The following is a 12,905-nucleotide window of genomic DNA, read 5'->3' on the forward strand; positions in this document are numbered from 1 at the left end:
ATCATGTAGACACTCAGCTATATAAATGTCTTCTTGCTAGAAAATGGGTTGAACATATTGTAAAGCCTGTGGAAGCAGAGTAGAGCCAAAGCTACAAACACCCCAGAAACGAATAAAATATCTGAGGTAAAATTATGGTATGCTGATCTCAGTGACGAAGATTTCATTGACTTTACAATAGTGGGCTTTCATCCCAGTTTTCAGTTGTCTTTTAAAGGAAAACAGTTTTGTCTCTTTTCCATAAAGGTAAGATATGAAATGTTTAGTAGCCTTTTTGTTCTTGATTAGCCAAGATTTCCCAGCTATCTGGGGATGAATTAAGATAATCTAAAATTAAAAAGTGCCCCAGCCATGAAGCTGGTCAAAGACATTGGCATTATCTCAGGCTAAAATATCAGAAGGCTGCAATGCTGGAGGAGAGGCTTAGCACATCGACTTTTCTGTTAAAAAATAGTACTTCTGATGATGCAGTGGTAAAGCTAACATGGTTATGAAGGCAAGTGACTACAGACTTTCCAAGCTTAAGGATTAAGGTTTTAGGTTAAGCAGTCCTTCCGGACAGAAAGGGGGAAGGATTAAAAATCAGAAGGAAGATCAACTGTCTCTGTTCATAATATGGGTGATAGGTAAATTGGAAAAACACTATTAAAGTATTTTGCAGTTATAACATTAGGGTGAACGAACATGCAGGGCCACATGGCAGAGGGTTAGTCCTCGTATGTTAAACCCCAGCTGTGTGACAAGGAGTTTTCACATGACATGGGCTAATCTGTTTACAGCAGCGATGCAGATGATCTCGTGTTTTTTTTGTTTGTTTGTTTTTGTTTAGTTTTATTTTTCTTTAGGATAATATACTGGCATAATCCATAGACCTGAATCTGCAGAAAAAAAATTAAAAATCTCTTTCTGCTTCTCAATTCTACAGGTTTATTCAGAGTCATCTCTGAGCTCTTAGCAAGAAAGGAATGCTCTTCCAAAGAGAAAGTGGAGCAAATCTGCCTCCGAAATTTACAATGGCCAAAAAGCAGACAATGCAAGAGTCTTTGTGGAGTGGGTGATTAGCCATTCTTCTCTGTTCAGATGCAGACACAAATCCAACTTCTTCTTTTTCCTCTTAATCTTGGTTTGTGGAAACTTGAATTAAAAAAAAAAAAGGGGGTTATCTTTGCTTGAACTTTAGACGTATGCAAAGTATTTTTATACTTGGTGCACAAAAGGTGTTACAGAATTTGTTTGGTGATGGGGCAATCTAGGAAATCTATCCCATCATCTCAAATATTTACAGAGCTAGAAAAATCAATATTAATTTACGTAGTGTTTAAAAAAAGAAAAAAAAAGGACCGTTTAAATTTCTGATGCAAAACACATTGAATAAACTATGACTTTTGGGGAAAAACAGAGTGCTACAAAGGCTGAGTTATAATCAGCTCAGCAAAGGTCATAACAGGTTGATCCAACAGCCATCCTCACTGAGGTCCCAGTTCCATGCAGCATTTAAATGCATGCTTAATTTTAATCACATACATAAGTCCTGCATGACCTTAATGTTAAGCACACGCTTGACTGCATTGCTGAAGTGCGGATGGAGAAACAGTTTCGTGAGTGCTGGAAACAGGAAGAAGAAAGAGCCCCTTACTGTAGATCTCACTTACAGGGCTCATTTCATGATCAAAGGCTGCAGTACTAGTTCTGAAGCAGGAAATGTCCATATAATACTGTGAAGCAGAGAACAAGAGTAAATAATTTGTAATGGAAGGTGCACTAGGAACTGCAAAACATGTCCCACAGATTGACAATGCACCTTTTTTTTTTCTTTTTTTTTCTTTTTTTCCTGTGTGGGCTGCATTCAACCCTATGGTCCTCATTCTGCAAAGATTTCAGCAAATACTTACAGTCAGTAACCGATGACTTCCCTGGGAAAGTTAATCACAGGTCAAAATTGAACCCACACTCTGCTTTTGCAGAATATAAATTTACACAATATTCATTGATACAGGGTTGAATTTTACCACCAACTTTCCTTAAGAATTTGCTGCCATTCGTTTGATTTGACTGAAGTTTTCCTTCTTACATATGTGAAAAGGGGAGAGGTTTCCTGTTAAGACCTCCAGAATGAAATCCCAATAGTATTCATATTTCTCAATTGTATTTTCTTGTTGATGGTCCTAAACTACTAAAAGTATCTTGACATTTATACCTGGATACTTTTGCAACTCCGCTGGTTCAAGCAAAGCTATATTAACTGGTCATTTCCCCTTACTTATTTTCATCATTCTGACAAAGTTTACTCTGGGCAGAGAAAGAAATAAAACATTTTAATGGGTTCATAGTATCAAAACTGTATTCACTGGGCCCAGTTCTCTTCAATTTGTAGCACTGTCCCACCAGTAAGACTTCAGTAGAGTTTATTCACACTGCTTTAAATGGAAAAACAACTGGATCAAACAGCCCCCAAAATGAAAATGCATTGTAGGAGAAGCACCCTATGCAAAGATGCACTAGCTTCTAGCGCAGTGCCCCAGACTGGCACCCAGGAGGACAGTTTTGCGTCTGTGAAATTCATGAGTGTCCTGCAGAAACATCTCTGCTTCTCCATCCACACCAGGGGAAAACATGACACTGCTTGCCTTACTCATAAAAGCCATCATGGGAAGGACTAAGGTAAGCCCCATAACACCATTTTTTTATCTAATGGTGTGTTGAGCATGAGGGAGGAGCTAGTGTGGCTCATTGTTCACCACCCATTTTGCTGTGATTCCAGCCAGTGTGGCTGGCAGCACATGGACTTCTTTAGCAATCCCACTGTTTGGCCTCAGCCAGAAAGTGTGTTCATGACTTGAGCAGATGTTTCTGCTTTCAGGAATCCGTCGTTTCCTCTTTTCCAGAAGCACATGCCAGCACAGTCAATATCTGGAAACCTGCTGCTTCACAGTAGGTCCAGAGTCTAAACTGGTACTTTACTAGAAAATGGTAATAAAGCAGTTTGAATTGCTTTTCATCCTTCGTGCTCTTAATGGTTTTCAGGTTCATATGAGACCAATCAATTAATCCTGCTTCAGACCTAGAGAAATGGGATGTTTCCTACCCTCTGAACAGGAGAGAAGCCCATAACAGAGATTACCAATCTACTTATTAAGACTTATGTCAGTAGTATAGTCTAACAGAGCCTCCAGCTGGGGTTGGGACTACAGATTTGCAATCTTGCATAAGCCTAATGTTCACTAGTCATATGCTAATTAATTGCTAAATCACAAAAGGCAAATCATAATTATTGTTTCAGGTTAGCAATTTTCCCTGACCTGATTGCATGCTTGCTGTTTCAAAGAATTAAGAAATGAGGCTCGTTTAGGATCATTTACCTGTATAACCTATGTTTCTAGTTCTGTTTGTTCTTGTGTACAGGTGTTGAAAATTTCTATTCAATTTTAACTATTCTTGGACAGATTCTGCTACTCTTAATGATTCTGTGAGATCAGTCAAGAAGTAGGATGGTAATAATGAGAGAGAGTAAGATCACATAACATTGAACAGATCATGTCTCTGGTCCAGCAGATTTCAAGCAATTACCAGTCATCTTCAGCTGGATTTGTGCAGACAAGGGGAACTTCCTGTGCTGCTTCTTTCTGGAGGCAACTAGACCATTTGTACAGCAAACTCATGCTTTTCTATCTTCTCTATTTCTGCTAGGTAGTGTTAGAACTTGGTTAAAATTTCTGATGCAGTCATAATTGGTGGATGGAGCACAGAAATTTTAAATGCTCTTCCAAAAAGCCCACTGAGATCAGAAGCAAAGCTCCTCCTGATCTGAGGCATAAAGTCAAGCTTTTGTATAATAATTGGTAAAGTCATATTTGAAAACAACAGACCAAAGGAAACATCTCCAGGCCTTTTTTGTCACCTGGTCCTGTGCACCCATAACTCCCAGTGAAGTCAATGGGACACCAGGAAGCCTTCTGGCTTCCAGTCAGGCATTCACATATTAGGGATGGCTGATGTGGCTAAAGTCAGGAGGATGCAGAGGATTCTGTTTTGGCTCAAAAAGATCTTGCTTAACTTGCTATCTAAAACTGTCCCAAGCCATCAAACCTATCATATCTCTTCCAGACGTTATCTTTTTGTAGTGAGGTGAGAAGGTTGAGCTGGCAGCTTTGGAATGACAATATAAAAATTGGAGTAATTTCCTAGCTAAGATTAAGGTAGTTCTGGAAATCCTGAGAGCGACTACTGAACAGAGCCAGGTCTGCTGCATAAATACCTAGTCTGAGGAACAAACAGACACTGATCTGTCCATTACTTGTTGTAGTCATATGTAAAAGATTTTGATGGCTGCACTGAATTAGCCAATACTCAGGACAGTTTATCCCTGCTGATCTGTGTTTTCTGGTTTTAAACAGGGACTGCAGAAGAACAATACCTGGCAAAGGACACCTGCATGAATTCTTGGAAAAAATAAAAAATAAAACCAGGAGAAAAAGAGAGTCACAGCTCCTGGACAGTAGATGATTCAGGAACACTGATGGAATTTTCTAGCAAGTGAGAAGCTTCTGCAGATGAAGGGACATTTGCGTTCGGTTCCCTCCACCCTGCTGTAACTCTAGCCTGCCAATGAATCAACACAGCAGACATTCAGTGGTACTGGCCCCAGCCCAAGTCTCCGTGCCAGACTCCTAGCACACCTGTTAAACAGATTCCTTTCACCCAGCTTCCAGCTAACATTTCAGCTGTAGCTGGTGATATGCTCAGCCTGCTGCAGTCTTATGGCTGCAAGCTGCATTCATCATCTATCACACTTCAGCTCTCACCATGGTGCTGGGATGTCAATACCAGGCAAAGAGCATGGTTGACCTGTACTGTATTGGACAACCCATCTTACTGGTGTAATACTAAGAGCACAGGGAAGATGTTGTTGTGTTGGGGTTGGCCAGGGCTAGGGAAGGATGATGGCGAGCTCCCCAGCATGCTGACACACAACCTCTCACAAAGGTTTTGCCTTCTCTCCGTAGCACTCCAGATGTCTGGGTCATTTGTCCTGCAGAATCATGCCCTGCCAGTCCCACCTGAGTACAGCCAGAGCTTCATGGCCTGGCTGCTGGCTGGAGATGGTGTTGTTCTTCCCTTCTGGATGCTCAGGGGGACATTGGGAGGTCTCTTCAAGGGCTCACAGCAGTGTCACAAGAGCTCTCCCCAGATGGTGCAGAGCTTTGTGAACTGGGTAACAAGTACTAGGGGCAAGGTTTCAAAGGGAAACTGAGGCTTCCCTGCCCTCCCTCCCTGCTGAGCCCTGTTGCTTTGAAGTTTAAGTCTGAAGTCTGGAAATTGGAGCTGATTTAAGCTTATAATGAATTTCTTAAGAAATAAAGAGGGGAAAGGAGCTGCAGGGAAACTAAGAGAAGCAGCAGCAGATTCTTCAAAGGACAAGGTGGGCTTCAACTGCCTTTTGGGTCATCCGTAACATTTGAATAGGGCACATATTCAACCACATAGGGATAACAGGGAGTAGACAATGATCTCCTCTTCCTCCCTTTTTTCCTTGTCTCTTTCCCTGTCTATAAACATGGTTAGAAGGCTTTTGACTTAGCTTTTGATGAGCAAGTTCCAGGTTTGCCCTAATTAGTTTTGATCCAATATTGTGGTACCAAGAGAATTAATCTGGCTTCTTACATAACCTCTGGGTGGTGGCTGTCCACAGCTTGAAAGTCCATTGGGGGGTTTCTGTAGCAAGTTCTTAGAGAAACAGCAACAAATATTTTCACCTGACCTTCTGGGTTAGAATCAAGACTTTTGGAAACCTCAACAAGAAAGAAAAATAGAGGTGCAGACAGCAGGACTCCATGCACAACGGTAGGATGATTTATTCCATCTCAATTTGCAGCTACATATGCCACTGTTTGTACGTAGTGGGTTTTTGTTGTTGTTGTTGTTTTAAGTACAGTTTCTGAAGCCAAAGTTGGTCTTCATTTTTATAAACCTAGAGATAAAGCCATAATACTTGCAATATAACACAATTCACACACAGTGATGGATGAAATTCACAGCTATTTAATTTCAGGCGTCCGCATCTGACAACACCCTGAAGGTGGGGAAGAGTCATAGAGGTTTGGTCTCTTCCTAGCAGGCTACAGAGAAGGCATTATCTAAACTAATTGTGGAGGAGCCTTAGAATTCTCTGCTGATCTTGGTCTAGCTGAGTTCTTGATCATGCTCCAAGTTACCAGGGCTGGAACTGGCTTGAAAAAATTTGGTTTGAATGCTCCTTTCTTGTGTTAGGGCCTTTTCTCTTTCTGTGGTTGTTTAGCACAATGGCTTTTCTCTCACACGGAGAATGCATTGCTTGTGTAGGCTTCACCGTGATGAAATGAAGGTCTGATTCTTTTAGTTAGCAAAGTCACGTGTGAGATGTTCACTCAGCAGTGCTCAAGGGTAGTGTTAATTTATTTTTGTAAGTCTTTTTTAGAAAGAGAAGTTGGTGACAGCCATAATTTATTCATGGTGCTATGCAGCTTTGCATAGCATGTCACACTGGTCTGCAGCAACTGGAAGTACTTATTTTCCTAGGAAAGTGTAGAGACCAAAACTGATAACGCATAGTGACGTACAGGAATCTGCTTATGTTTGGGGAAGATAATGCACATCAGCAATGGGAACTGCAGATGGTTAAGAGTTCTTGTTTTCCTCATGGCTTGTCCTCTTTCACAGCTTTTCTGATGTGGGTGTGTTTGACTTCAAAAAAAAAAGATGTTCGCAGCAAGCAGAAATTATTATTTGCATGCATTTGTATTGTTGTTCACAGCTAATACAATCAGAGAGTTGTGTTTAAGAGCTTTCTCCAGAATTCCTCAGAAAAGACATGATGATATAACCAGGTCTGTTCTTTAGGGATGAAAGCTCAAAGTCACATCTGCTCTCATTAGGTTCAAATTTGACTATGCTGAACACATGCCATCATCACTATCATTTCCATGGTAACACATTGCATATACTACACTATTCAAGTCATGTGACAGAAGGTCAGGCTGAAAAGAAACCTGGGCTGGGAGAAATGAAGCACTTGTGTCTTTGTTGGTATTAATAAACAAAACAGATACCAGCAAAGTAAATTGGTTTTTGTATAAAAATTCCTTCCTCTAGCTTGCTTGAATGGAAAAGCTGTTCTCTAGGGATCTGTTCAGCAATTTGGTCTGTCTGGGGCTATAGGCTGCTTATTCTTCTTCTATGAACTCTCTACAGCTATACTACTGTCTTTCTGTGGAATTGTTGGGAGGAATCTAGTTTCATTTTCCACAGTTCCTATCAAATTATAAAAGAAGATAACTCAGGGAACCAGGTGGTCAGCTTCATGCAGTTTATAAATGTTAACCTCCCTGTTCTTCTTATGGAATGCCATATATTTTGTAACTTTTTTTTTTTCTTTCTGATTGATGAAGATTTCTGTTCTCCTGTTCAAAGAGACAGTGAAAAAAAAATCTTTAAGACCGAAGCAACATTTGAATAGTTTATTCAGATTGACTTTCAGGAAATTCTGGATTAAAAGGAAATTAAACACAAAGATAAGAAATCCAAAACTAGCATTGCTGTTCTTTCTCAAGAAGCCCTGAGGTCAGTCAGTGTTCTTCCTCTGATTTCCACAGGCTTTAACAAGATCTCCAATAGCCATAATATCCCAGTTCTTTCCCATTAAAGACAAAAAAGTCATCACTAGAAAGTTTGTTACAACCAACCAATTTCACAGTGTAAACAAGTTGAGGGCTTGTTATGCCACAATTTGGAAAAAAAAAAAAAGTTTTGGAAAATTATCTAGCAATGTCATCCTGTGAAAATTCAATTTCACGACGAAAATCTGAAAACATCATTTAGTATTTTGTCATTGTAAATACAGGGACAATCATTTTCAAAGACAATGACGGCTCAGTTTCTATTTTGAGAATTAAAGCATAAAGTTAATTAATTAGCATATTTCATATCTTTGAAGTACAGGTTATATGAAAATTAACCAGAGAGAGCAAAATCAGCAAAGACATAAAAGGGAAGGTAGCAAACGTGTTCTGGGTCTTTAAAACCCTGCACCTCCTCATCACTTCAGGGACAATCTTCCATTTACACTGTCTTTTCCAAGTGAAAGACAGGCACATGAAAAATTATGGCAAAAATTCTAATTTACTGTGGACATTTCTATTCTGAATGCATTTTAAGAAAACCAGGCAAATAAATAAATAAATAAATAAATAAATCCAAAGATATCCAACAGCCACTGAAGAACAACAACCAAGAAGATTTGATTTGCAAACCACAGATGTCAAGAAAAAGGGCTCCCTTTGATTTAATGGTTGGACTGGCTTCATAGTGTTCTATTATGAAACTTGATGCCAATCAAGTTAAAAAAAAAACTAATACCTCTACATTTCTGACTGGAACAAATGAAATTGTAGAAGAGCTATCCTAGATATGCTGGTAGAAAAGTCATACTTAGTCTTATCAGCCTACATTTTTTAGAAAATCTGGTTGGAATCGTTCAGCCTTAGAAGAAACTTCATTAATGTCAATATAGCAAAAAAGGCTGTTTATTTATTCATTTTTACAGTCTGTTTTCATTTTTTATATATATAATTCTATAACATCTTAACAGCCTAAATATGTTAGATAATAAGTAAACACAGAATGATAGAATAATTTGTGTTGGAAGAGAGCGCTGGAGCTCAGCTGCTGATTCAATACACTGCTCAAACCATGACCAAATAGGTCAATTTGTTCCAGAACTTCACAGAATCATGGAATAGCTTGGATTGGAAGCGACCTTAAAGATCATTCAGTTCCAACTCCCTGACATCAGAAGGGACACCTCTCACTAGACCAGGTTGCTGGCCTTGAGCAGCTTTGGGGACAGGACATCCACAACTTCTCTGGGCAACCTTTGCCAGTGCCTCACCACCCTCACCGTAAAGAATTTCCTCCTGGCATCCAATCTAAATCTCTTCTCTTGACCAGCTGAATTTTTAATATCAGTGTAGAGGCACATCACTTCTGTGGCTCTGTTGCAGTGCTTGATTACCCTTACTAAGATTTCAGAACATTACTCTTTGGAGTTTGCACCCATTGCCTTTCACCTTATTGCTGCCTAACCCGAAGAAGAGATTGACTCTGTCCTCTCTACACACTCTCTGAAGGGCTGAAAACTGTAATAATGTCCTTCTTTAACACTCTCTTCCAAAGATGGTACAAAAATGAGACTGAACAAAGTAATTCATGGAAGAGTTCTGGAAAGAAAAGTATATGCAAAACATATCTGTTATGAAACCTACTCAGTATTATTTGCATGGGAGAGGAGCCTAGAAACATCAGTTAAGAACAGAGAGTGTCTTTGCTGGGCACTGAGGAGGAACTATACCTGCCTGCACACAAATATTTTGCAGCAATGGACCAAAAATAAACAGATGGGAGGGAAAATAAGGTACAAAGACGTGAAGCTGTGATCTCATTAACATACTGTGAATTCACTGAGAAAAGCAAGATGGTGGCAGATGATCACAGAATCACAGAACTGTTTGGATTGGAAGGGACTTTAAAGATCATCCAGTTCCAACCCCCTGACATCAGGAGGGACACCTCTCACTAGACCAGGTTGCCCAAAGCCCCATCCAGCCTGGCCTTGAACACCTCCAGGGATGGGGCATCCACAGCTTCTCTGGGCAACCTTTGCCAGTGCCTCACTGCCCCCAGAGTAAAGAATTTCTTCCGTATGTCTAATCCAAATCTACCCTCTTTTCTAGCCATCTTTTTAAAAGCCATTACTTTGTCCTCTTACTACACTCTCTGATAAAGAAGGATCTTTATCATCTTTCTTGTACGCCACCTTTTATTACAGGAAGGCCACTATATGGCCTTCTCTTGATCTCTAAAGGCATTCTTGTTTTCCTCATGGACTTTTCAGTCGGGTCATCAGTACTGTAAGAACTGTATTGAAGGAAAGAATAGAGGGCTTCTCTATACACCCAAATATAAACTGAGCCTCCTACACATGTACAAAAGGTATTACTTACATCATACTTTAACGATATGTGTTCATTTAAGTGTGATTAAATATCTCTGGGCCACCCTCCATTCTCAGAGCACTTGCAAGAGAATCTGGATAGACTTCTATGTGAATTGGTGCCGTCCACAGCAAGAACTCTTGTAATGAACTGTCAGTGTAACTGGAATTATTCAAATTGTCAGTTGTTTTTTTCTTTCACCTCTCACAATAGGAAGAATCTAAGAAAATTAATGTCTGGTGTCCACAGTCAAACACATCAAACAATTAAACCTACATGAAAGATGGAGGACAACACCTTGAACTGAGACAATGAGGGGAGAGCCTCTGTCAGAACTTGAGTCCTATTTGCTGTAGCAGTCTTTGCCATAATTTAAGAAACATCTCCAGTCAGCGATATCCAGGAGAATAGCTGCTATCAGTGTAACCTACAGTATTACACATTCAGTAGGTATGTGCTTCACTGCTAGCTACTGAGAGATCTGAGTTCATTAGTAGTAAATGAGAGTTACCTACTTGAATACAGTTTCTCCATGTGTGCCAATTCTTTTTTGGAGCTGACTCCAAACCTGAGATGAAAATACGTGTTTCGGAGGCTAACTAAAAAAATTCTGTTAGCTGAAGGGCAGCCAGGAGGTGAGAAGTTCTTTTTCTTCTGGATGTGTTCACACATTTATTTTTTGCAACATTAAATGCTAAGAGGGGTTGCCTTGAAGGGAATTACTGAGTCTAAATTATGAAAAATTCCAAAAGAGAATTTCTTTCTTCTTGGAATTAAAGAAAGAAAAAGCATTAAACAAAAACAAACAAACAAAAGCTCATACGACTGCTTTTTCTCACCCCCAGCCAAAAGTTTTTTCTCCATCAACTCAAGGTTTTTCCTTTAAGCTCAACTTTTTCTAGAGAATTTTTTGAAAGTTATAGTTACCTCCGTGTTTTGTTTTCTTGGAACACATTGGTGGGGTGAAAAAAACGTTTCCCTCCACATTGTTTCTACTCCTGCAAAGAAGTTTCTACATATACTCAAAGTAGATTATTTCCTACTTTGTCCTGTTTCCAAACACTACTAGTACCAGAAATCCAATCCACTGAAAGAAATAGGGCCATAATACACCAAAGTACTGGGAAGCCTGTTAATAACTTTTGGATACAATATCTGAAGGAACACGGAAGATATTTTGTGAACCTCAGTTCATTTTGATGTTAATCAGTACAGAATCTGAGAAAGTAATTAATTGAATAGACATGGGAGAGTTGATTTTGATTTAGACATTAAAAAAAAAAAAAAAAAAAAAGGAAAGAAGCCTACATGGCCCTGTTGGACTCTCCAGAGTTGGATACTTTATTAAGCTGCTTGCCTGGGGCTCACAGAATTTGGTCTCATGAAATTCTTCAACATCCTCCTCCAGCCCCTGTGGCACAATGCTGAAGCTCTCCATATGCCACCTCTCCATAAGAATAGGAGATACAATCCTGCCAGCTGGAGCCCTGGAGCAATGCTGGCCACCCTGACTTCTCAGCACTTTGCACTGTTTAGAACCTGAGATAACTGAGGGCAAAGAGATACACCTGCTTTCTGGGAGCCATGAAACACTGTTCCAACACTTTAGCTCATACAAGGAAAACGCAGCTTCAGGCCAAATCAAACACAGTTCTGCTTGGTTGCTTCACCATTCTTCCTTTTTGGCTTTAGGCATCCATGAAAGGGTTCAGGGTGTTTCTTCCTCCACAAAAGTCCTCCTCTGAATCATGCAGCTGATTCTGTGCAGCCCAGCCAGCTTTCTTCTGTCTTGGCTGATCTTACAAGTTAACCACCTGGCAACTAAGGATGTCCTGCCCAGGGGTCCTCAACTTGGAGCCTCTTCTCCAGCTTCTCATACCTCATACATTTTAGAAGGCTGCATTGATATCTGACTTCTTTGTTTTGGCTCCAGGAAAATTCCACTGCCTGGAGCCTGCCCTGAGCATGGACTCATGTCCTCAGCCATCCCATTGCATTACTGATGCTTTCACATAAATGGAAGATGTTTAAATTAATGATCTCCCATTGTTAACTATGTGTCATCCCTCCTGTGCAATTTCAGTTCAAAATGGTGGTGAAGACATAGCCAGGAGAGATAACTGCCTGCTTTCAAAGCTGGGTTTCCAGTCTGCCCAAGAAAGTCCTGCAATATAAAGAAGAATTAATATTTCAATCTATTTCCAAATATACAAGTCTGCCAGTAGTCTCTGTTTCACATTTGATTTTAGAGAAGGCTTTCTAAATTGACCACAGGCCATATAATTAAGTTAATAGCTGATAATCTATATATATAGGTTAAAAGAGATATTTAACAAATACTTAGATGAAGTTGATAAAGCATCTTCAAGAAAGTTCATTGGCTCATTGTCTTCAAAGCTGATATTTTTTAGTATGCTGGTGTAACATGACTGGAAAATATTTTGGAGTGCCCTTCAAATCTTCCATAGTTAAATAAATATTGGGGCTTTCAAGCCTATTAGAGACTGAGATAACCAAGCTGCATTTGGAGAGCACCTTGGAATTTACTTATTAAATTTCATCAAGTTCACTTCACTTCACTGTACTCAGTTCCTCCCTGCATCTCTTTTTTTTTTTTTTCCCTAAATTAATCTTTTGGATAAACTCAGGCCATAAATTTTAGAGCAAATAATTCAAAATCTCCATGGTGAGTTTTTCAAAATTGCATAGCACTGGCCAAATGATGTTCTCACTGAAGTCAGTGGTAAAGTATCCAGCAACTTCAAAGGAAGCAAAGTTAAACCAACACAGAGTCCTTATTAAGACCCCACCTTTAGTATTTTAAAAAGAAGGGGAAGTTTAAAAGGACTAACTGAGGAAATTCAATGCTCAAGTTCCATT

At 39.6% G+C, this 12,905-nt stretch overlaps 1 long non-coding RNA gene across 1 annotated transcript; it reads left to right on the forward strand.

The window, feature by feature from the left end:
• The first annotated feature begins 506 nt into the window (after positions 1–506).
• On the forward strand, positions 507–7,562 carry LOC308185694. Its single transcript, XR_013943641.1, has 2 exons — positions 507–2,661; positions 4,395–7,562. It is a non-coding gene; the product is annotated as an uncharacterized lncRNA (long non-coding RNA).
• Positions 7,563–12,905: the final 5,343 nt, after the last annotated feature.

This window comes from Anser brachyrhynchus (genome assembly GCF_964034855.1).
Source record: "Anser brachyrhynchus genome assembly, chromosome: Z".
NCBI classification, from domain to species: domain Eukaryota; kingdom Metazoa; phylum Chordata; class Aves; order Anseriformes; family Anatidae; genus Anser; species Anser brachyrhynchus.